Source organism: Amborella trichopoda, chromosome 13 (genome assembly GCF_054954075.1).
Source record: "Amborella trichopoda isolate Santa Cruz 75 chromosome 13, AtrichopodaSantaCruz75HAP2 v2.0, whole genome shotgun sequence".
Classification (NCBI taxonomy): Eukaryota; Viridiplantae; Streptophyta; class Magnoliopsida; order Amborellales; family Amborellaceae; genus Amborella; species Amborella trichopoda.
Genome location: NC_142348.1, coordinates 14,736,796 through 14,763,567, shown reverse-complemented (window position 1 = coordinate 14,763,567; position 26,772 = coordinate 14,736,796). Strand labels below are relative to the sequence as shown.

Genomic DNA, 26,772 nt, shown 5'->3' with positions numbered 1-26,772 from the left:
TCTCTATCTCTGTTTTTTCCTATTTTCTTTGAGATGGTTGTGTGTGTGTGTGTGTACCCATTGATGAGATGGTTCTCTATCACATGGTTCCCTCTCTGTGTACCCATGGAGTATTATTAATAGAAATGATTTTTTGAAACGACTTATTATAAAAATTAAAAAATCGCATATTAAACTTCTTCATGAAAACAATGCGATTTTTTGATGCTCTTTTGAAAAATACACAGTTTAAAAGATTTTTTAAAAAAACTCCAATTTTTTCAAAAAATCGTGTTTAAAACGTCGATTTGCTAACTATGGTTGGAACCAGTAACTACAGTCTGAAGACGGCTACTTTTTTTTTCTAAAAATGGAGATTGGTAATACTTTAAAACTCTATTATTCCAAATCCTTCCCCTCCTATTTCCAACTTCTCTGTGTTGAAATTTGAGAAATTATTAGGGTTAACAATGACTGCAGCTTTTGCATCAAACAAGCTCCTGAGTTTGGGAACAAAGATAGTGGCAGTAGGAAGGAATTACGCAGCTCATGCCAAAGAGCTTGGCAACGCTGTGCCAAAGGTCGCCTCTATTTTCTCTTCCCATTCATCAAAATCTCATCTTTTTGCCACGGTTCCATACTTCTTTTAGAGAAATGTATATTCTATTTATTAGCTGATGTTCTCCATTCTAATTCATTTGGCTTTTCGAATGCGATTTTCTTTTTCAATCAGATCTTGCTTACTGATCAAGTGTGATGATTTGCGTCCTCTTGATTATGTGATTATTTGTGTACCAATGTATGTCCCAGTTAAATGTGAAATTGGACAGGCGTAAGTCTCTACAATGGCCCTATAGGTTTGTTGCACATTAGACCAGGGAGTGATTTATTGAGAAAATTTCGATATTTAATTGAATAGACGTACAAATGACTTGTGATCTTTCATGAAATAATTTCATTGCAAAATGCCAAATGAAATAAACATGCTCTCTTTTGTAGTTGAAATTTTGTATTTCCACTGTCATCATTGGAGCAGTTGGGAAAAAAAAAGGAGTCATTGACAGGAGGGCTATTGTCATTGGATGTCTAAATATCTTAGGAAAGGCAGTCTATGGAATGTGGATCTAGGTTCCTGGTTCTTCTTCTTTTCTTCTTTAAATTATTAATTGATATTATATTGGATGTGGTACATGGATGGCAGAGTGTTTTGCTCAGTGATTAAAAACATGGGCTTGAGCTTGGACATACTAGGGCCCGAAGTGGCAGAGCCCCGAGTCTGATTTGGCCACATCACCCTAGTACTCGGCCAATCCTCTATGAAAAGAACATAGTAGGGTAGGGTCCAGGAACAGATAAGTCTCAAGCGAGTCCTAGGGTTTTTGAACCGGAACAGGTACCCTGCAGGTCCGAGTGACTCACATGAGTCCAAGGCCGAGTCAGCTTAGATTAACCATTGATTTGGATGTTAAATGAACCATATGCATAACTATTGACTAGCTAGCTTTTTTCTTGGAGATTAGGATTGTTGTTGATGATAATGAATGACATAATCTTTCCCTTCTGATCATTATAGGATTGCCTGAGTAATCCACATAGGTTACACCTCTAGCAGAAGGTCAGATATTTTCTTGCAGTACGTGAGGAGCTCTTAGAGGCGGTCTTTTTCCTAATCAATGTGGAGTATAGGGCACTGAGTGCCATTTTGATTATGTACTTGGTTGATGATAGAACTAGTCAGCAATTTGAAGTGGAGAAATGATTATACACTTGACAGGCAATGCAATAAGATTTTTGTTTATTTGAATTTAGTTTTAATTTTTTGCAAGTTTGAAGTGATATGTGCTGCATGATAATTTCATCTTGATGTGGCTCTCACTCATTCGGAGACTAGAGCTCTTATTCCATATTGGAAGTGCAAAGTAGAAGACCTCCCTACTAGCTACATAGGCATGCCTTTGGGCATTCGAAAACCTAAAAAGAGGCAGTGGTCTTATGTTATAGACAGAGTCGACCACCACTTAGCAAGATGGAAAGGCAGGTCCTTGTCTTACACAGGAAGAACAACTCTCATAAAGGTGACCTTGTCCAACACCTAGGTGTATCTTATGTCCCTATCCCATATATCTGCTGCGGTCGCAAGTCGCTTGGAACAACTAATGAGGAACTTTCTTTAGTTAGGTGAGGCTGAATCGAAAATATTTCACATCATAGCTTGGGAGAGAGTTTGCCAACCGAAGCACTTGAGTGGACTAGGGATCTGGATCTTGAGAAAGCAGAACACGACACTGCTCGGTGAATGGTGGCGGCGTCTTGCGAACCATAATAACTTGCTATGGTCTCAAGTAATCTGTTGCAAATACAGAATCCCCCCAATGCCTGGATGCTGGAGGGTAGATCTCCGACCAGGACTTCTGGGGCTTCGAAATCCTTCCTATCTGCCCTATCACTTTTCCAGCGAAAGGTCATAGAATCCGCTTTTGGTTAGATCTTTGGATGCGCTCAGGGATAGGTTCCCTTCTCTGTTCTCTTTAGCCACCAACATTTCCTCCTCCAGTGCCGAAGAGCTCCTTGTTTCAGGTAGTCCTAGGTGCTAGAACCCCTTTTTCAGGAGCTCCCTTTCGGGCGCTGAAATCCTTGAATTCATTTCACTGTCATCCTTATTGCAGGCTACCTTCCTTGACCACTCAGGGCCTGATAGCCTTGTTTGGATTCCCTCACCCTCGGGTCTTTTTTTGGTAGGATCATTTTATAAAAGATTGCTGCAACCTCCCACCTTCCCTCACTCTTCGACCTCTGTGGTATCCAAAGTGTGGTCCTCGATTGCCCCACCAAAAGTGCAAGCCTTCAATTTGATTGTGGGCTCCGAAAAAGCTCTTACTATCGTCCAGCTCCAATGGAGGGGTATCCCAATCCCCAACCGTTGTGTTATGTGCCTTTGTGAAGAACAGAGCAATCCTCACCTTTTCATCCACTGCAACTTTGCACTCACCTTGTAGACCAAACTCCTGTGCCTGTTCGGACCGATCTGGGTTACACCTGCCTCCATACCAGCTCTCCTTAAACTATCTGTAGACCCTCCTTGGCTTAAGGCGAATAGACTATTGTGGATGGCCTCCATTGTGACAACGATCTGGGTAATCTGGACCGAAAGGAACTCAAGGATTTTTTGAGGAGTCCAGTGCGAAGCCTCGCTCTCTTTAACAAAATTACGACCCTGGTCATTTTTGGACCTCAAACCACAAGGCTTTCAAAGGAATTTCGGCTACGGCTTTACTACATAATTGGGAACAAGTCCTTCATTTCTAACTCTGTCGGTCTGCATGAGCTGACAACTGGTCTCCTCCCCCGGCAGGTCTCACAACTCAATTTCGATGGGTGTTCCCTTGGGAGTCCCAAACGGGGGAGAATTGGTGGGGTTTTCAGAGACCACCACGGAAACATCCTGGCCTTTTTTTCCGAGTATGTTGGCCATGCTGATTCCCAGCTGGCTGAATCCATGGTGCTCCTCTCGAGACTCAAAATGCTAGACCCCTGGTGGGGACTACCTTTGATAATGGAAGGAGACGCCCAAAACATCATTACTAGGGCTGCTGGTCATGCCCCAACCCCCTGGTACCTTGCTTCGATTTATGACAAGTTTTCACACATTTGTAGGGATACAACCATCTCATGGATGCATATTTGGAGGGAATCAAATGCCCTGGAAGACCAACTGGCTAGGGGGGGAGCACTTACACAGGTTGCGGATCCTTAAGGGCACGGGACTCACGTTTAGAAGATCATTTACCGTCTTTTTGTACGTCTGTGGTTTCTTGGTCCTCCCGTTCAAGGACTTTTACACCGGTTGGATCCTTGGTATCTTGTAATGGGCAAATGTTATAAGCCCCCCTCATTTTTTGTATAGGGCTACCCGACCAGGGATAGCCTTTTTTTTGGCAAGAGGCTTGGGCTGTGGGCCCTCTCATTAGATCCTTGTACTCTTTTCCTTCGTTTAATCCAACAGTTAACAATGTCAAAAAAAAAAAAAAAAATTTGGGCAAAAAAAGAAAAAAATCATCTTGGTGCAAGAGAGGTAGAGATGGTACCAACCAACATAGATGGGCAGATGGTGTGTATATTCAAGAAGGGTCATGGGAGAAATAAATTTGAATTATAGGGGACATCACTTGATGAAAACTTACTTCTGAGGAACATTTAGAATCGAAGTAAATTTAGTTTCTCCTTTTGGTTTTCGTTTGAATAAATGTGTGAAACTGTGATTTTCTTGAATAATTTGTCAAAGTTGGCTTCAAATGTATGGGTGACATAGTCTTTGTTAAGGTTGAAGTGCAAGTATTTGGAAGTGCCAGAAATGTGTGACAAGTGAGCTATGAATACTAGATATGGGAGATAACTAAAGGCTGCATTAAGCTGTGTTATGTGGAGTAGTTTCTAACTTGCTATCCATGGTGGATGGTACTGAAACTATTACACTTTGCAGGTGGGAATTGAGATATGTTGGCTAAACTGCAGATGAGTTTGTAGTCAGGGTTTTGTTAAAATGATGCCTGAAGATATTTGATTGAATTAGTGGTAATGAGCATTGGAAGACTCATGACATCAGGCCAGTTATCTACATAAAAAAAATAAAAAAAGGAGTCATGCTAATAGGGGATGTAAACTAAGAATACAAAAGACAAAAGTACTGCCAAGGAGATTGTTTTAGTTGGTCCTTCACAAGAGCATAATCTCCATAATTTAACTGCACAGGTAACGTCTTGCATAGGTAGTTGAGATGCCTAACATTGGTGTTGAATACACTGTTCCTCTCCTACTACTATTTCCTCTTGCCTCAGGACCTTTTTGGATAGGAGAGATACTCCCTGAGTAATCTCTTTGAGAGAAACCACGATTTTACTCCTAATAACTTTCCCCAACACCTGCATTTCCAATCACCTATCATGCTTAGACGCATACTCAAGCAAAGGAAACTGAGATATGACTCAATATCTTCCAAACTCTAGTACATTGAGTATAGGTATTCTATTTGATACATTGAAACCATGGCATACCACATACCATATGGTAATACCACGATAAATATCAATTAGGAAACTAAAACATATGAGAATCTAACTTAGAAAAGGATTAGTGATAAACTTACACTCAATGGTTGGGACATTGAATGGGTAAATCATGTAACCTAAGATTAGCCAATCACTAATCTTTGATTACAGCACCCTAAAAGCGCTTGGAGAACTCTTTGAAATCCAAATGATATGAAACATCCACAATTTCAGAAGGTAATCATCCACAACTAAATAAACAAGCGTGTACAATTCAATATACAACTTAGGAGTTTGCTTTAGTGACTTGGAGAGGGGATCTCAAATCTGTATCGGATTGAAGTTTGTCCATGAACAAATTTGCTGTAAAACTGATTCCGATGAAATTTAAAGTTACCTATAGCCCAGTTGGAAAAGAGGTGTAGAATAATGTTAAATTAATTCCTGAGAGTCTCCACAACTAGTTTTAGGGTTTTGAAGTTAATGGTATGTAAAGAAATTGGGGTTTTGACTTCAGATGTAAAATTAGGATTGAGGTTTCAAGAGATCTTATTTAGGATTAATTCTAGGAATGATCTATTGGTTTAGGAATGATCTATTGGTTTACTTTTAAAGTTTTGTAGTTGGATTTTTAAATGGGGAGTGTTTCTTAGTTTGGAGGGTTATGATAAAAGAACAATTGAAAGAAAAAAAAAAGAAAACCAAGGGAGAAAGAGAAAATTCAGAAAAGAGGAGTAATACTAAAAAATTCAAAAGAAATGAAAAAGGAAGAAGAAGAAAAAAAAAAAAAGAAAAGAAAAGAAAAGAAAAGGAGAGGACAAAATAATTTGGGGCAAGAAAATGAGGAACGAAGACGAAGAGAAATAAAAAGAAGAGGAGAGAACAAGAAATTAAAGAATATCTTGGAAAGGAGGGACCTAGCCTTTTATATGCCTTCAATTAAAAATCCAAAAAGTCCTTTCTATTTTGTTCTCTCTTAAAGTTTCAAAAGATAAGCACTGATGAAGCTAGATGTCCCTCTCTCCCTTTCTGTTCAAGTTGTCTTAAACATAATGACCTAAAATACCCCTAATTTAAATAAAATAATAAAATGACTAAACTACCCCTGAATTTTCTACTACTCCAAAAGACATTAACACCCTTATGAAACTAAAAGAAGCTAAAGGACCAAATAACCTTACTTTTCACTCTCCCAAAAGAAAATAAAAAAATGAAAATGTTAAAACACTAATGCGATGATGTCCTCATTAGTATCTCAACGGGATCAAGTGGGATTATCAATATTCTAACTTCAAAGCAAAAACTTTCAAAGCTACAAATGCATGGAATCTTAGGAGTTATCGTCTACTAGTTGAATACTAGTATGTTGCACGGAATCTTAGAAGTTATTGTCTAATAGAAAAGTTTATGAAATTAAAACTAAACAAATGAAATAAAAATAATATTATTGATGAGTGATATTACTATATTAATTTGTAGTTGTCATTATACAACTAGAATACATGGAGTAAATTGCCATTCTAATCATTATAATTAACAAATTTACTTATAATAAATGGATTATCATAATTAGATTATTAACATTTTATTAATATTTTTTATATTATTTGCTTATGTTATTAACTTTGCTGCAGAATGAATTATATGTCGTAATATATACTTTCCATGTCCATAGTATCGACAAAAAATCTGTGCCCATTATAAAGGAATAACATGTTAAAGATAATTATGATTTTTATCATTAATAATATATAACTAAAATTGTGTTATATATAAAAAATTCCGCCAAAAATAAACCTAAATAACCATCAATCATAATTTAATGGATGAAATTAAACAAAAGAAATAAATAGTAAAAACTTACTTATCGGTGAATTTACAACAATAAGACTTGAAAAAAGAATGATATGCCTGATCTTGTCCCCCAACAAATCACATTAACAAACAGTAGAATTATCATAACAAATCAAAGCAAAACCCCTCAATTTTTACTACAGTAATTCAAAGAGAGACCCTGAATTTACATTCTTAAAAACAAATATTAGTGTTTATCACATACTTTAAAATTCAAACTAAAATTTATTCATTACAAATATTAATTAAATTAACTAAATAATATTTTTTAACTAAAAACATATCCAATTCATTTTAATGTAGCAATCATATATAGAAAACCCATCAATACAATATGAAAAACAAATGAATTTGAACCTAAGTAAAATAATTTGAAAGACAACAACACAAAAAAATCCACACAAAAAAGAATTGAAGTAGACTAGGATACACACCAAGAATCATCAAAGTGGATGGACAGTTTTGCAAAGAGAGAAAGTAGAGAGTATGACTGAGAGAGTAGAGAGTAGAGACAGACGATGGGAGAGAGTACCCGTTGGTATAGGGGGTTTGGAAATCTTGGTATCACTCATCTTTTTAAATAGAGAGAGACATACCTTTTCAAATTGATAGGTATGAATGAGAAGGGATAGAGAGATGGTGTTGGAATTATGTCCTTTCAAAGTTTTAAATTTGAATATTTTGGATAGCTCTTAACTTCTGTGGGAATAAAAGAGAAACATGACTTTAGATCTTAGTGCACTAGGACCAAGAGTCGTGGAATCTTGAGTGAGTCACGAGGACATCTTAAATATAAGATTTTAAATGAAATATATATTCTCACAACTAAGTGGGATGACTTATACAATAGGACTTAATAAAACAATGGGGCACTCTAGATTATGCCTAGTTCAAATTAAGAATCTAAAATAATGGAATTTTGTGCTATGTAAAAAAGAGACTGAATTTTAACATCGTGGAACTTCTGATTCATAAATAATGAGAACTTTGGACATTATCATTCTCTAACCTGATATCATCCGTTAATGAAAGTAAAACCCAAAATCATGAAACCCAATATTTTAATGTTCCAAAACTTTGAGAGCGGGGATCTCGAATGATGGATGAAAATGGATTCGGATGCTGGATGGAACATGGTCACCTTTTGTTGGGAGCGAGTTCCCAATGTCGAAAAGACCGGGGGGGGGGGGGTCTCTACAAGATCCCTTGCAGGAACCGTGGGATTTAGGTTCCGGAGCGGGATCGTCGCCCTACCCATACGGTTCCTTAACTATGGTTTAGTCACTCTGCACAAAATAGGCTCATTCTGGCATGCCTTATCACATGGATATTTATCACATGGATGTTCTTAAGACTGCAGATAATCTAAGATATAGGTGCTTCTTCAATATATAGATTTCAGTGAGAGGTTCTTCTCCGATATATAATCACTCTGCACAAAATAGGCTCATCTGCCCTTTAATTATTAAAGAAGGAAAAATGGATGGTCTCTTCTACTTTGAGCATCTTGAATATCTGCAGTAAGTTTGATTTTTTTTATTTTGGTAGTTGTGAATTAGTTTTTGCAGTTTCAATTCCTTTGTATTTTCTACTGTGAAATATGAGAGAAGCTCCTCTAAGCTTCTTCTTGATGACATTTTCCTCATGAAATTGTTGGCTTTTGTTTGTATGCCATTTCTTTTAATAATGCATGGAGGATATTGCTTGAAATTGTTACCAGGATTTTGCTTTTCATTATCAATGAAAAATGGAGTCTATATATTCTGTTTGATCCCTGGATCTTTGAGATGTTAGTCGAGCGGTTAATCTTATTTATATTGTGCTTGATTTACTCCTTCATTCAATTAGGAGCCAGTTCTATTCTTGAAGCCCACATCATCTTATCTTCAAAATGGGGGTGCCATTGAAGTCCCTCATCCTTTGGAGTCATTGGATCATGAAGTAGAGTTAGCAGTCATTGTTGGGCGAAATGCTCGTGATGTTCCCCAAGGAACTGCCATGGACTATGTTGGAGGTCTTTCAAAAAATTTTGTCCTTTAAATACTTTTAAGGGAGTATTTTAGTTAAAAAAAAAAATGGTTTGCATGGTAATAGGCGATTTACTTCTCTCTTTTTTGCCCCCCCCTCCCCCTTTTGAAGGACCAAGCAATGGTACTTTTGTTTTTTTCATAATCAAGCAAGCATCATGCCGGCGACCTCTCTATTGGTATCGGGGTGTGAGATCTAATATTGGTTGCTTCTTTGTATGTCACCTGGCTACATATACTAGTTCTAATTGTTATACTTATAATTGTAGAGCAGATTATTTTGTGATAAAAGTCTTGATGATTGCATTGAAACAAATCACGCCCACCCATGAACGTTGTTACTGAATTCTGGTTATAACTTGGGTAGTTTGTTTCTATTTCTCATCTATGTCATGCAAATGTGTGTTAAACAAACAGGTACATGATGACATTGATACCTCATATTATCTACCTTAGTAACATTGACCTTGGACCTAGAGCTGCTAATATTTATATTCTTGCTATCGTTACATTTACAAAGGAGAATCAGGTTTTACAACTTTGCATAGAGAATCATTCTTAGCAGATTGTTGGCAAATATAGCTATGGGTGATACATCTTTGTGCCCCTCACTCCTCCCTAACTCTCTAATTTTTCAGTCCATGTTTTTCCAGCTTCTTTTCTATTCCTTTATTTTCTTTTTATTAGATGTGTACATCTCTAATTCTTTTATTAGGGGATAGTTGATGTGTGCTTTATAATCAGTGAATTGGTTATTTATAAAAAATAATGAATGTAGCTATGGATGGTTTTGACTTCTAAGTACAGTAGACACCAATCTATGGGATGATTTAAAAGCTCAAGAAGCCCTTTGATTTAGGAGGGTGCTTAAGTTGTTGGAAGAACTTTTTAATTTTTCCCTATATTTCCCCTTATATTGGTCCTTTACTTAAAAACAAAGCCCTTTAAAAAAAAAGAGTTTTGTATTTTTTACTATAGTGGCCCTTTACTCCTTGCATATTTGATCTTCGATGCATGTCTTTATGTCCAGCTCTTCGTTTTGTATTGTATATAGTGTTTCCCTAGAACTTCTTGGTTTTGGGTTTTTTCAAAACTCTTGCTGGGTTTTCTACCTTTTTCTTTTTCCTCGTTTTAATGCTTTTTCTCTTTTTTCATAGAATCAGCCAGTTTTGCATATTGCCTACTCAAATTCGATTGACGTGATGAAGCAGTGCTTCATCAACTGATCTGGTGCTAATATCATTGGGTTCTCTTTTGTTCAAGATAAAGACCATCATTGAGTATTCTGGATGCTGGACCTACCCTACCTTCCATTTGCATATTAAATGATCTATTTACAAGATTGCTATTTGAAGGCCCAAGAAGTTGGTATATTGATTTGTGATGAATATCACTTATTTATTTATTTTTTTATGCTGCTAACTGATGAGTATCACTTATTAGTTATTACCTTTGACAAGGCTGCTTGCAATTCTCGCTAACAGTCTTTTGCAGTCAATAGAAACCATATCTCTGCTAGAATTGCCCAAACTTGTTTTCTACTAGTCCATCTGCAGTAGCTGAGGAGAGGCGACTCCTTGTCTACTTAATTTATCAACCAAGTCTTGAAAATATTTCTATAAAATCCACACTTAGGGCAAAGTTCGTAGCCTATTAAATATATAGTTTTGCATGGTTTCTCTTGTATGCCACAATGAGAACTTTGAGCCAAATTTCTGATCGCCAATGTGTCGGAATATTACTCAGGAAAGCAACAGTTCACGGTTTACCCCTTTTAGCTACTCCCAGTCAATCAGCCTGCGACATTGTCTGCTGCTCTTGTACCATCTTTGCAACAGGGACAATGCATTTCTTATACCAACTAAAACTAAGTTGATGGAAACATTTTATTATGATTTTGTTTAAGAGACCTTACCTTCTGTCATTTTAGTGGAGTCGCCAATGTAGATCAAGCTGATAGCGAACAAAAATGAAACTTTCAACTGAGCATAGAAGAAATAAGGTTTTCTACGCCTGAAATCAATTAATAAATTATATGCATCCAACCCCAAATAATTGGAAAAAGGCTCTGAGGATGATGATGATATGAAGGGTTACTTGCGTTAGAAGCAGCATAGAAGCATTAAATGAGCTGAAATTTCTCTAAAATATACTCATTGATATGTGAAGATGAATCTGACTTTGTAACTAAATCTAGAGTAATTATAACAATTGATTAGGTAAACGTTCAAAAAATAAATTGATTAGGTAAAATGCACTAAACTATGTGGCTATGTGCAATAGATATCTGGAATCTAGAATTCTTATATGAGGAAGCCAACAAAGATATGGCATGTAGGATTTGTTGGAATGAGGCCCTAGACAGTTAACTGATCCAAAATCTCTTTAAGCTGAGAATTAGAAGTGAGAGCTTCAGGAACAAGACAAATGAAAAAGTAACTAGGAAGTTAAAGTGCTAGAACATGACAGAAATTAAAGAAGCAATAACTTGAGGAACACGACAAACATTAAAGAAGCAAGCACATGTCCTAGAGCAACTAGAAGTTATTAAGCTCTTTGTGTTTTTTTTTTTAAATTGTTATCTTTATGCTCTTTGTGTTACAGTTGCTGGACATGTAAATTTCATGTGCTTTGCCATAACAACCTAACCCAAGATATATGTGAAGCTTCAATAAGTATAGAAAACACTCAAAGAATTTTTGGTAAGCGTAGAACGATGAAATCTTCCTGGAGTTGCAATATTATGTTGTCCTAAAGAAAGAAATGGGAGGTTCTTTGTCTCCCTCAACTAGAAACCTAATACCGTGAAGGTTTTAGGAAGACTATTAATGAAAGAAATAAAAATAGAGTTCCCAGGGCTTGTATTGGTTTTGTATATTTAGGGTCTGCATTTTTCTAGTTTGCGTGCCAAAATGATGGATTAAGGTTTTCGAAAATAAAGGATTTTGTTTAGTCATGGCTTTGATTCTATGTCATACTTGAGTGAGACAAGGAATAAGGACTTGAGTGAGACAAGGAATAAGGACTTGAATAACAGAAAGAATATTTCTTTATGGTAGGAACAACTAATCGAATATAACTCTCCAGTGTTTTAAAACCTTGATTAGAAAGTCGGATTGATCACTCGGGACCAATCCAAGTTGCCGATCTGGGCTGGATCGGGCTGATTCTTTGGAGTGAGAATCTGTTCTCCAAAAAAAAATGATATAACAAATTTTAAATTTGAAAAACACTTAAAATTGAAAAAATTAAGAAAATGAAATGGGTGGGAACTGGGCAATTCGGCCAATCTGAATCACCTGGTTCCCTTATAGAACGAGGTGATTCTATCAAATTCGTACCAATTCTTGGTTCCAACTAGGAATCATGTCGGACCCTACCGATTCCCAATCGGGATTATTGATTCCCAGACTAGATCACCAATTTTTAAAACACTCAAATACTATTACGACACATCAACAGTCTCTCATGCACTCCAATTGACTTGCATTTGCAGCTGGTAATAACACCTTGTTTATTCTATACTTTTTCTCAGTTGATGGTTTGGTAACTATATTTAGATGAGAAGGTGATATGGCCCCCTTTTTTGGTAGTCTTCCCCCCCCCCTCCTTCCCCAAATATGTGATCCGTTATTTCCATCTTTCTAGAAGTTTCTCGTCCTTTATGTGCTCACCTTTCTTCTCAGTTAGGAGATTTGGAACTTTTACACCCTTGGGTATGGCATAAAAGATTTCTCCAAATGAATATTGGGACAATTATTTCTGCAAGTTAAATGCTATTAATTTTTAGATAAATATGATAATTGTTTGGGTAAATATAATGTGTATAATTTTTAGTCATGGAATTTTTATACTTTATATTTAATGTATAAAAGATCACGAGCTTTATTCAACTGGAGGCCATTGTTCTCTTCACTGTCTGTAGTCATAGAAGGATCTTTGCATTTCAAGATGTCAATGGTGCTTTTGAATCCATGCTCTAGAGTTTACATTTCACGTAATAGCAGAAGTTTGGCAGTTAATGCCTACCGATTCGAATCATAGGTTATGCACTTGCCTTGGACATGACTGCAAGAGAAATCCAATCTTCTGCTAAGGTATACATCTGAGCTCTTGTATTTTAAATGTTGATTTTGTTACAAATTTTTTTAAAGAGGAAATATGTAAGTTAAGTTGCTACATTTAGCCTTTGTCTATGGAAGCTAGCAACTTTCTTCAATCTTGTTTTTTCTCAAAAAAAAAAAAGAAAAAAAAAAAAAAAAAAAAAACTTCAATCTTGTTGCATCATTTGAACTACACTCAAGGGATGTGCTCTAGATTTGCTACATTTCGCAGCAGACTTAGATGGTTTTGTGATCTCAACTGCTCAATCGACCTATGGAACATTGTTTTTTGTGATATTGTTTTCATAATCAATGGAGTCCTTCCCTTTTAATGGAGGACGTGGCTGGATCCCTGTGCCTTTATATTAGGAAGATAAGCTAATACAATAGTATACTTAGGTCTTCATGAAGGTACGTCAATTTTCTCTTTACTTACAAACAGGAGCACGTGTTTGTGTTCGTGTATGTGTGCTTGCACGAGTGAGTGCGTGCGTGCGTGTGCTTCTGAAAGGTGATAATACTCATATATTGCCTGTTATGTGCTCTCAACTTTTCACAGTTATTCATCTACAATAGTAATTGTTGTCCTCTTGTGTACAATACAATTCAATCAGTGGTCAGATCTTTCTGGAGGAAAATCGTTTCGTACCATTTGGTTGTTTACTATGCATTATTAGTTATCGTCCACAATCACTAGTTTCAAATTGGGTTAACCTATTCTAAGTTTCGATCTCTTCTTCACTTGAACTGAGAATTGTAGTAAGAATTACAAAGATTAGATTGTCTGGCAACATTGGTGCAGAGAGGCGGCACAGACTAGGTTTATGAACCTATATTTTCTCAATAATTACTTTCTGTTGTCTACTGTCAAGAGAGATTCTTAGCATGTCTACTGGTTTCTCACACATTTTTCTATCTCTAGGCTGCAGGGCTTCCTTGGACAGTCGCCAAAGGCCAAGACACCTTCACCCCCATTGGTTCAGTTGTAAGATCTTATATGCCGTCTACTTTGGCATTGGATTCTCCATTAAGCAGCATTGTACCTTGGTTTGAAATTTATGTGTTCTCAAGATGTAGTGAACTTGTAATATATTTACACACACAAACACATGAGAGTTTCCATAGAGAATATACTCTATTTTCTCATAGGTTGCATCGACAACCCTTAGCACCCTATTTTTACATAAATTCCTGTACACTTCCTTCTTTAAACTTTATTTTAAGACTCTCGCAAGATGGCATCATGGCTTCAAAAGCACAACATTTGAAAATTTATTTCCTATACTGAAGTAGGTGCCGAATCGCATTGAATCTTCTATTCCAAAGGAACAAATGTTTTGTGACTTGGGGCTAGGGCCCAAGTAGAACAAAGCCGGTCCATCTCCTTTTTTGCTCTAGGCCACAGGGGATACACGTTGTAGAACATCATTTTGTAAACGGGCAAACCTGTAAGCCCATTTTTTGTAACCTCCTTGTAAATCTATTGTAATCGGTCATATCTATAAGCCCATTTTTTGTACAGGTTCAGTTGACCTATTTTTTATCGAGTGACCCGTCTAGTGGGTTCTCTCGGATTAACCCAAAATTGTACTCCAACCCTTTATTTCTTTTTTAACATCGTTCATCTAATGATAATAAAGCCATCTAAAAAAATTGGAAATGAAAAAATCCTTCTAAAGCCTTGATATAAGCATCTTATCAAAATGGACAGCCTATGTTAATTGGGCTAAAAAAATAATTTCTAGGTTGTGTTTTCAAATTTTTCTTTTTTTTGTGATTGTTAATTAGAATGAAAAGAGTGTATATTTTAAATTTGGATTAAACAAATGACCCTAACATAGTTTTTTAAGATTGTTGCATTATATTACTATACAATCGTTTCATGATACATATGGGTGTGGTTTCTTTAATGTTGCAACTTTAAACAATCCAATTAGGGTGCACCTCCAAATTGTGTCAAAACATGTAATTTTGATGGAAAAAATTATTAGGATTATCTCAAAATCTATTTTCATATCTAATTATAAAATTTTAAACTCCAAAAATGATTAAAATCAAGTAGATCTATAAACATATGAAAATCTTGATAATGGACAGTCTAGATAATTTATTGCAAGATGTACTATTTTTGGGACTCATTTTTTATTTATTTATATTCATACATCTCGATGTCGAGATGACCAATTAGAGGTTTTTTCAACATTAAAATAACCTTGTCCGATGGATTTTTTAAGTGCATATGTAATTCTACATTTTAAGGTTGCAACCTTATATAAACTTTTTCACATATATATATATATATATGGAAAAGTCTTCCCAACGCTTATAGGCGAAAATGAACAGTGATTACGCCTACCCTCATCACCGTCCAAAGTTCATCACACGGTCACAATTGTCTGGTAGTGTTTCATTTTTCATTTTTTTCTACAAATCGGAATGGCCTGAAATTTGAAACGTGTGTACATCTTAGTGAGGCACACCTAATAAAAATATAAAAAAAATAATTTGCAAAACAAAATGCTCAAAATGTTGGTGGTATAAGACCAATAGGCTAGAAATGCAATCTTTTAAAAAAAAATTCCATTGTATAAAAACTTAAGGGTTTAAATGCATGAATATCTCAATACAAACCCATAATACTTATATTCCAGCTTACAAACATAGTTTATACACATTTGAATAATAAAATTCAACCCTAATAGGTCCCTTACAATCCCTTACTAAAAAGTACAATTAAACTGAATACAGTAGTAGTCAAATATTCATATTATACATCTCCACAACATATTGCATGACTTGCACTCGCAATTCTTTATTATATTAATATTATATGATAATTTCATTTTCATTTTTCATCCTCATAATATCTTATACACATCATACACTTGATCATAATAATTCAATAAGATTTCAATTCGTATAAGCAATAATGCATAGCATTAAAGCTCATACCGCAGGAAAAAAAAAAAAAAACAATCTCAAGATTCATATAACATATTCAACTTAATCAATCATGAATCCATTTAATAGCTATAAATACATCAAATTAACATGCAGACATACATGGAGAAACCATGGTTCGAACCCCTTGTGCCTGGGCCACAAAAGGGCCTTTGAGGATATAATTTTGTCCCATTGCCTAAGGCACGGGTGATAATAATAACTCAAGGAGATCAATCCAATGGGAAGCAAATGATTACAATTATTTCACTTAATAGGAATCAAATCATGAGAGAGATATGTATCAAAATAGCCATTCGAAGTTTGAGAGAGATACTACACAAAATAAAGAAGTTATGGTGAAACTACACCATGTGGTCCATAAAGGACCACACGAACTTTTCAACATTAAAAAGGGAACTCAATCGACTATTTTTTATGCTCAAATATGATGAAATAAACATCTCATCAGTTGTATATTCTCAATAAAAAATTCTAGATAAATAAGATCAAGAAATCAAGTTGAAACTACTCAAGATCATAGAGTATGCAAGCTAATCTACACATACTATGTGTATGGACTACACTATTGCTTTGGGACTCTTCAAATATCAAGTTTTCATTATCAAAAGTGAAGAAAGCTACTGTAAATTAAGAATTACAATAAGCTTTGATAATAGAAATGAGGTAGGAATTAAAAATATGAGAAGAAAAATCAATACCTTAATGAAGAAATGGTATGGGCTTGATTACATAAATGATGGACTACTACATGGAAGGGTTTCAGATGAAAGCTCAAGGAAGAAGATAGTCTCATGGGTGACCACATTTTTGTCAAGGGCTCTCTCTATTTTTGAAGTGAATACTCAAGTTAGGGTAATAATTGAATCCGTAAACTGTAGCTGAAATACTGTTCTAAGGCTAAAAGCTTAATAAAATTTATCACCTAAGATAAGTCCGAGAGTTGAAACTCATAAGTTGTCATGACCCGTACTGCCAAAAAGGCCAGGAAGAGCTGCTGAAAAGGCACAGGGACTGTTTCCGACTGACTCGAAGTATTCATCCGTTATCTTAGAATGGAAATTTTTATTAGGACGTTATCCAATAGAACAATCTCATCATCTAATAGTACATTAAGAATAAAAAATAAGGAAGAAATAATTATTGATAATATTGAAAAACAAATGCAAAATTGGAACATCCCAAGAGTTCCTATAACAGATATATATAAAAAAGGTACTCTTGAGTTTAAAACAAGCTATGCTATTAAAACAGTAGAACAAAGTGTGTCTATTACTAGTGAACAAGAAAACTTCCAACTCCTACCTGAACGAATGGTTCAACATCATAAAAGTAGAGAATATAAATATTTACATATAAGACTCATACAGGTAGTAATAAAACCCTTGACTCGTCTTGGATTAAATAATTCTGTCTTGTCATGTTTAAGAGATAGTCGTCACAACAAGTTTTCAGATTCCTTATTAAGAATAGTAGAATCTAGTCTCTATAATGGTCCTATATATTTTAATTGTTTCCCAAACTTCTCGGTCTCTTTGGCCGACCCTAATCTTCTCAAAGTTTTAACATTAAATATAAAAACCCAAGGGTTTGATATGAACCCTGGATCACAGAATATAGCTCTAATATATAGGATATGTTATAAAGTTATGAATACCCTACGTCCTAATGCTCTGCAAAGGGACACTAAGGGCCAGACAATATTTTTTCAAACCAATATGGAAAAATCAAATACTGTGATTTCAAAATCGACTAGTTGGTCCCAAATAGTCCTTCCTGAAAATTGGTCCTTACATAATGAAAATCAACAGTATAGGACTCCAATTAATAAAGAACCAAATCAGATTATTGAATATCCGGATGGTGATATTGAAATCCAATTTAATTCAAATAGACGAACAAGCATAAATCTTATGGAAGACTCTGTTCGTACTCCATCTAGGATAAATGTTCCCTCTAGACATTCTACATCTTCTATACCACAAAGAATGGTGATAGATGGACTAACACGAACAAATAGTAATATCCATAAACCAACCTATAAAATATATGAATCAAATTGATCTGATAATAATAATGAACCTACACCATCAGATTTGGACTTTAATATACTTACCCTCCAAAAGGAAGAGAAATTCAAAATTGATATGGAAGCAATTAAAAATGATTATCTTTCTGAAGAAAATAAAAATATCCGTGATTGGTACCTAACCGAATTCCCACAAGAATTACTGGATGCCTTTCATAAAAGATTTAATAAATTTATAAAGAAAAATAAGAACAATATAGGCTTCTTTGATTGGCTCAAGTTTACATTAAGGGAAAAGGATATTACAATACCTGAGTATTGTCTCAATACTATGGAAGACCAATATCAAGTTTTTTATACAACAGAAGGAGAAGAAATATACAGTATACATCCTCCTGAAAAAAGTTTACAGTTAAAGAGGGCACTGATAGACAAACCTGAAACAAAAGCCTCTCCTTATAAGATAATTCCAAAAGAGACCGATAATCCTGCTCATAAAATAGATGGCATACCTCGCATCATAGAACAGAATAATTATGCTAATCTATGTCTTCAAACGATTGGAAAACAAACTTCTAGAATCGAAAGTATTATAATTAATAAACCTTCTGACATACAAAAAGACAAAAAAGTAGAAAAAGAGAAGGCTGTGTTATTCAAACCACCTCTAGAATTGAAAAAGTTTAACTTGGATGGAATAAAAAAGGAGGAGAATAAAGAATTAATTGATGAACTAGTAAGCAAACTAGCTAAGTTGAGTATAAAGAATGCAAAGGGTAAAGGAATAGCCATAGAATCACAGGCTATGGTCTTACAAGAAGAGCATATTACCCTTAAAAATATACAAGAAATTGAGGAAGCCTCTTAAGAAGAAGACTTTGATATAAATAGAATAGATTACGGTAAAAAATTCAGAGTAACTTCTCAAGCAAGGATGTATCATACAAGGCCTACCCCAGTAGACATCCAATTTGAGGAAGATTTAATATCAAATACCGTATCATATTCAGGCAAAACTATAGTAAATTGGAATATCGATGGATTATCAGATCATCAAATATTGGATACAATGAAACATATGACTATGTATGCACCAACATGCAAAATGAGTGGAAATCAGGATCAGGAAATAGCTAAAGCAAATGTATGTGGCTTTATTGGATGGTTGAGAGGATGGTGGAACTTTTATATGGATGAAACCTCCAAAAGAGAAATTTTAACAGCCACCAGACAATGGACAATAAAAAATGAAGTCGGACAAGATATACTCAATAGTGAAAGTGATGCTGTGAACACATTGATATATACAATTATATATATATATATATATATATATATATAGGCAGTGATTTCGTGCAACGGTTGTATCATAGTATAATGTATTGACACTTCTAGAAAACCATGTTTGTGGTATTTGTATGACCCAAAATTTTGCACACACACTCTCTTCATCTCAATAATCAATCCAAAAAAAGAAAAAAATTCAATTTGAACCCTGGATATGGTCAAAATGGGTCTCCTCCAAAAACGAATATTGACCGTTCATTTGGTGAATTTCAAGATCTTAACCTTTATAAACTCAAAATCATTTTTTTCTTTTTTAACATTGTTCATCTAATGATAATAAAGCTAATCCAAACAAATTGGAAATGAAAAAATCTTTCTAAGGCCTAGATCTAAACATCTCGCCAAAATGAATGGCCTATGTTGATTGGGCTAAAAAAATACTTTTTAGGTTGTGTTTTTTTCAATTTTTATTTTTTGTGATTGTTAATTAGAATGAAACGAGTGTATATTTCAAAATTTGGATTAAACAAATGTCCATACCAAGGGTTTTGAAGGTTGTTGCATCATATTACTATACAACCGTTGCATGAAATCATTGCCTCATATATATATATATATATATATATATATATATATATATATATATATATAAAATGCCTATTGGCGAAAATGAATAGTATTTTCGTCCATAGGCTCGGTGCCGTCCGATTTTTTGGACGGCGTGGATTAATGACCGTCACAGACTTAGCATGTCCGTGGCGATCTGTCACGGACATAGCAAGTCCGTGATGGGATTTTTTTCACGCAAAAAATATGGGTCAAATATGGGGGGACTGCCATGGCTCATGTATGTCCGTGGCGAAGCACTGTAGCACTTAGCCTATAGGTGTTTTTAAGACTTTTCCTATATATATATCGAGAGCGAGAGGGAGAGGGAGCGATGTTCTTTCTGAGTTTCATACAAATAACTTGCCAATAAAATAGATAAATCTGCAATAACTTACCTAAGAAAATAGATGATTTTGTATAATTGATTCAGCATGTTTCAGCTATTTTAGTAGCGAATTCTGTTACTATATGATTGATTCAGCATGTTTCAGCTATTTATTAGCGAATTCTGTTACTATATGAGTTGTTCTTTGGGATGCCTCACTGTTATCTATTATGCATGGATGCTTCATAATAGCTGCCAAAATCCTGATGGTTTTTTTGAAAACCTTTGGAAAATGGCCATAGATTGATGGTGAAGCTGTAACCACACCTGTATCCGTGCATCATACTTGTATATGGCAAGTCTTCCTGTGGTTTTACAAACAACAAACCACATTAGTGCTGCAGTTTCACAATGAATTCTCTAATGAAATGGCTACTTTTTTTATTTTTATTTTTCGTTACATTTTTTTATTGCAAAACTGTATTTTGTACAATTGTGGGCTTTAAGCTGGTAAGACAACAAAACAATGGGGTATCGAGAGACAAAATTATGTGTTCTTTTAGCCATACAAAATTTGGGAGACTAATGAAATAGGTATAAAATGGTGGTAGGCGTACTGCTAACTCTGGTTCGTGCATGGGGTATCACTGATGATAGGCATGCAGCATTTCTTGGTTAACTTATCCGCAAGGGTGTTAGGGTGTTACCTTCTACAAAATCTATTGGTAAGTAATTTGAGCAAGGATGTCATGGATTTTTTTGAATGCTTGGTGCAGTCTCCATGGCCAAGATGTCTCATGCAGGCTTATGTTATGGTGTTCACTGAATTGCTCTTGATGAGCAAGTTATCATCCCATTGGTTGTAGAAGTTTCAGAGAACAGCCAGAAGTTCCCAGGTTTGGCGAAGTTTGCATCTCCATGGCCTGCAGGGAGTGAAAAAATTTAGGAGGATATGTCCCTGGCTGTTTTGAGTATATACTTCCCCAATTCCACTGGGTCCTGGGTTTCCTTTTGAATCAACATTGAAATTAAATTTGTTTGTTCCAATTGGGGTCGTTGTTCTCTTGGGGAAATGTGGGGTTGTATGTGGTGGACGAAACAATGTCATTCCATTCAGCTGGGGACATGACTGTCAAGAAACTGACTAGATGATAAATCTTGAAATCAGACTGGATGCCTGCTTTTTGAGCAACAAACTGCCTAGGGAAGCTAACACTAGCCAGACCTGATATATATTTTGTATTAAAAACCATGGCAGTCTAGGTTGCTTCATCCATGGGAATCTGCTGGTTTATATCAACTGGTAATGATACATACAAGGGGTAGGCATATCAAGAATGAACACATGCATCGGACTTGGATAGTTATTCTGTATTACCATAGTTTCATGTGCAATTCTATCTCACTTGAATGGCCTATTAATTTTGGACCCTGTTCTGACTCTTTTCTTAGTGTTCATTGTCTTTTATTGTATGGTCTTCGAACTTGATTATCCATTGAACAGCCTGGTATATTGCCCACTCTGTCATAGAAAATTGGAATTCCCTTTGATCCTCCAGAGGAAAAGAATTATGTCCTACTACAAACTAGGCTTATAAATAGATAATCTAGGTGTGGATGTCGTAGCATTTTTTTTCCAACAATTTAGAAGTTTCCGATAAATGTTGTACAACAAAGGTCTAAAAAATTGTTTCTCCGATCCATCATATGTCCTCCTCTATCATATACCATTTTTACATGTGAATCTAATTATTGTTCTTCAATGTGCTAATGTATCAGTTTTCTTCCCTGCAGATACCCACGTCTATGGTGAAGGACCCTCATGACTTGGAGTTATGGCTAAAGGTTATCATCCCAAGTCGTGCTATTGTTTTCTGTATTTTTCTTTTCTCTAATTGATTGGCATATTTCCTTGTTCCTTATGTTTCTTTCATTATTGTATTATATATGAGTTGACAAGAAGGGATTACGCAGGTAGATGGTGAAACCCGACAAAAGGGTTCAACCAAAGATATGATGTTTAAGATCCCATTCCTTATCGGTCATATAAGCTCTATTTTGACTCTTTTTGAAAGAGACGTCATACTGACTGGTAATGGCTTGAATTTTTCAGCATTTTTCTATCAATTTATTTCTACTTCGATCTTTTTTTGTTCTTTTTTTTTTTGTCTTCTGCCATTTTTTTACCATTGAAAGCCCCATATGATAAAATAAAATGAGAAAATACTTAAAAGTGTCTTCGAACGTTATATTACAAAAATTAATCAATTAATTAGTTTCAATTGATTATTTACTAGGTACTCCACCCGGAGTTGGCCCTGTAAAAGCAGGACAGCAGATAGCAGCAGGTATAACGGGCCTGGTAGAGGTCCACTTGATGTTCAGAAGCGCCAGCGACCAAACAGTTCTTAAATACATCAAAAGAATCAAAATTGCTTCTTCCACCGAAACTCCTCTTCCTATTCCAATTGAGACCTGAGGATTTGAAACTCTGCAATTCAAAGCTGAAGGCGCACAAATATGCATTTCTTATTATAATATTATGCAGATTGGACAATTGTGCGTGCCCGTGCGTATGTTGATTGCTAATGGACTCGTGTGGATAGTTCTTCATTGCGCACACACATTCCATCATGCAATACAGCCAAAAGAAAAGGGAAAATATTTCATCCACCCACCATTGGGTGGATGCTACATAGGTCAATGGTCCCCTATTTTGGTGCCTTGGGGGCATTTCTTCCAGAGCCCATGAAGAAACATTTTGAAAAAGATTCTTGAAAATTGTTTTTTATGGTTCAGGAAGTGCAGGTTGTCTATTTCAGTCTCAGAGAATGTTTCTTTCTTAAAAAGGAGTTACATTTTGAATATATATGGGCATATTTTGTAAAAGTATGAGCATACCTCTCCGTTAAAAATAAAAACTGAATGTCATCAACCTTCGTAATGAATTTTGTAAGACATGTTTGATTCGTGAGTTCTTTAGTGGTGGTTTCTATGGGAGGTCATGGAAGCCAACACATCCATCACTTGATTCTGTTTTGGAAGTTGTGGCTACCAAAAAAGCATCGAACTACCATTTTTCACAGATGGAAAGTAGTATAGTTGACAGGGCGTTATAATGTAACGTCTTGAGTTTCATTCTTACTATAGATAAATAACTTTACTTTTCATCAAATCATCATTTTCGGAAAAAAGAAAAGAAAAAACAAAAAAAAAGAAACTTCTGCTGTTAAAGCCTCAACGTCCACTGCTCGGATGGGACTCTGATATAAAATAGACACATGGGAATGATCCGGTGTATTGAAAGTACATGATATTACGGTGTATAAGAGTTTTTCATTCTTTGTTTCTTTCAAAATTCCTTTTTACCCCTTTTTTCTCTCACCCTCTTGTATCTTCAGAGTACATCTAAATAACAAATCTCGTGCTCTCTCTCTCTCTCTCTCTTTTTTCTCGTAAAAACCCATATACCTCTCATCTCTCTTCTTTCTTTCTTTCTTTCTCATCAGATCTCTCTCGCCCCGCTGAATCTCTTGGATTCTCTTTTCCTGAAAACCCATGTCCCTTTCATCTTTACTCTTTCTCCCTCTCCTTCTTATCAGATCTATCTCTCCCCGCTGGTCCTCTCTCTCTCTAGAAAGCCAAATTCTCCTTCTTTATCTCGCACTACCCATAAAAACCTGTAAGTCCCACTCTTATCTCTTTCTTTCTGTCTCTATCATCAAACCTCTTTAGAAAGCCAAATTAAAGAAATTTAAACCATTGTTGTACTCTTTGAGAAGAGCCATGAATCATGTAAAAACCCAAGGAAACAATCACATAAAAGAATAAATTGTGTTTGAAACCCAAATTGGTAACAGATACATAAGTATCCGCTTCATCCTCTGGTATTTGCAGAGAATGAAACTACAGAGAGATTAGGCAATAAGATATGTATGGAACCCGTCCTTTTGTGGTGGTGACACATGATTCAAGACTTTGAAGTTCCAGTATGAGAGAGAGTAGTAAGAGAGAGAGTAGGTTGATGGAATGGCAAAATATAGAAAGAGAAGATATGAGATAGATGGAGAGAAGTGATGATGGAAAAGTGAAGAGTGAGGAATAGTGACATTTCAAAGAGAGGGGTTTGTGCTGCTGTCTTTTGTGTTATCCTTTGGGTTCTTCCACCATATTGGAGGGACTAACGAAAAGGACAGTGGGAGGTGAAAATTGACCGGGGAGATTTGAAAATACAAATGATCATTCCCTTGACCTATTTGGTATTTCTAGACTTGAATAGCAAGATTTAAGGAAAGTTAATAGGGAAAATTGTATAAACTTCAAAAATAGATTTTCTAGGCATTTTACCTATCTTAATTTTTCTGAACATATTTCTCAAAAATTAAGTTTTATAGCAAATGTCCCCAATACAAAAAGTTCATTTTTTTTTACGAAAATATCCTTCCCGTACGTAACAAATCATTTTCGGATCACAATAAAAGGGAATGTCGGACTGCAGTTGTATTATGCTGGACCAATCCATTCTGCCGGACCGGAACCGTACACTGTCGCGCCACCTATTCCAGACACAATTTTCAATTTTGCCGGACCGTAGCTTACAAATGCTGGACCGTATCTTCCAAACTCTAGACCGCCATGGTCAATGTGTGAGGTAAGGGAGGGGTATTTAGTCTGGTTTTTTTTTTTTTTTTTTGAATTGGGGGAAATATGGTTTTGGGTAAAAAGTTGCTAGAAAAAGTTAGGTCGAGGGTAAATTGCTTAGAAAGTCCATTTTTTTTTTTTTAGAGGTTTTATGCAATTTTCCCAAGTTAATATATTTGTAGAGATGCTTGTGATATATATAAGAACACAATGGTTGTGGGGTTTTGGCTACAAAAGCCGCCAAGATTCCAGCTCATTAATCACATTCCTATCATTTTCCCATTTTTTTGTGGTTACACGAATTAGGGTGAGGTTTATATAAGGCGTTCATGTTAAATAATTAAAATAAGGTGAACCTTTAAGCTGTCTGATGATGCAATTTTAGTGTAAAAAACATCATAATAACCGGCTTTAGTTATAAATTTAAATTTCTAAAAATGGTGCAAATCAACTTGAAAATGGATGGTCTAAATAATGTGTTACAATATTAACTATTTTTGAGACTTAAAACTTACGTTTTTCATATTCATATTCTCAACGTCAAGTTGATCAACTAGAGGGCCTTCCAGTGTTGAGGACCTTTTCTAGTGAATTTTTGTTTTTTGTTTTTTATCAAATTAAGGCCCCATTTGAATGTTGTCTCTGAGTGCCACCTTCGTTGTCTAATGCGTGGAAACTTTTATGAATTGTTTGATGTTGTGATTCTTGGAGCTTGGTGAATGAAAGAGCAACATGGGAAATCATTAACGATGGTCTAGATAATTTTGAAAATGGATGATTTAGACAATCTAAAAAATGGATGGTCTAAATAATATATTACAAGATGTATTATTTTTAGGACTTAAAATATTTGAAGGTGCAACTTCAGCATTGACAACTTATGTGAACCTCTTTTTTAAAATTAAGGCCCAATGGATTTAATTTTGATTAGGATTTCTTAAGACACAAGTTAGGTCTGAAGGTTATTGACAAAGTATAAGTGCCATGAGATAACCCTTATGATAAATGTCTTATGCTAGGAAGCATAGTGTACACGTTAGTTATATAGTTCTGTATGAGACATCAAACTTTAGCAATGAGACCAGCATTGTCTGCCATGGAGTATTGACTGAATGTGAGTAAAGAATGATACTCAAATGTTGTTCTGATACCGTTATACTGACCACTACGCAATGGGTCACCCATTGGTAGTGGATATTGATTTGTTCTGATATTGCTATACTGACCACTACGCAATGGGCCACCCATTAGTAGTGGGTACTATTCTGTTATGATACTGTGATACTGAGTACTGTGCAATGGGACACCTATTGGTAGTGCGACTGAAGTGATAGATGCTATGCGAATTCTTTGGCATGCTTTGTGCATATCGCATGGCCAAGATTGAGATTGAGGGACGCCTGCTTTGAGAGTATTACAGGGCCTGCTTGGGTTTCTATATATATATAACTATTGGACTATAAGAAAAACAGATAGAGAAGAGAAGAATTTATTTGAGTCTAGGATCTTTTTTGGGGTGGCTCACTTGCAAAGTGTGTACAATATCTAAGCCCTTTATTTTTATTTGTAGTTTCTTGATTTATTTGTTTTCTTTCATTTCTTCTCCCTACATCTTGTATCAAAGCCTTGAGGTGCATGTACCATGATTTAAGCGCAAACATCTACCACTAATATTCTAGAGCTTGTGGATCAAATAATTGAGGGAGTCAAAAAAGACTTGATAGAATGGCTTGATAAACTAATACAAACTAGTGCTACAAGATCTACTTAGTGGATTGCAACATGAAGAGCGAGAATATAAAAAACTGAAAGATAAAAAATCAACCACCAATCCAAACAGTAATCACACGCCATAGCTTATTTTAGAAGTTAATTTCATTGTAAGGCATAAATACAAGTTGTATGAGAAACC

The 26,772-nt window shown here is 35.4% G+C and overlaps 1 non-coding gene across 1 annotated transcript; it reads left to right on the top strand.

Annotated features, from left to right (window-relative positions):
• Window positions 1-427: 427 nt before the first annotated feature.
• Window positions 428-22,776, top strand: LOC18428082 (oxaloacetate tautomerase FAHD1, mitochondrial). Its single transcript, XR_016047312.1, has 7 exons — window positions 428-560; window positions 8,727-8,892; window positions 12,950-13,002; window positions 13,931-13,993; window positions 22,014-22,064; window positions 22,194-22,311; window positions 22,517-22,776. It is a non-coding gene; the product is annotated as an oxaloacetate tautomerase FAHD1, mitochondrial (transcript).
• The last annotated feature ends 3,996 nt before the right edge of the window (window positions 22,777-26,772 follow it).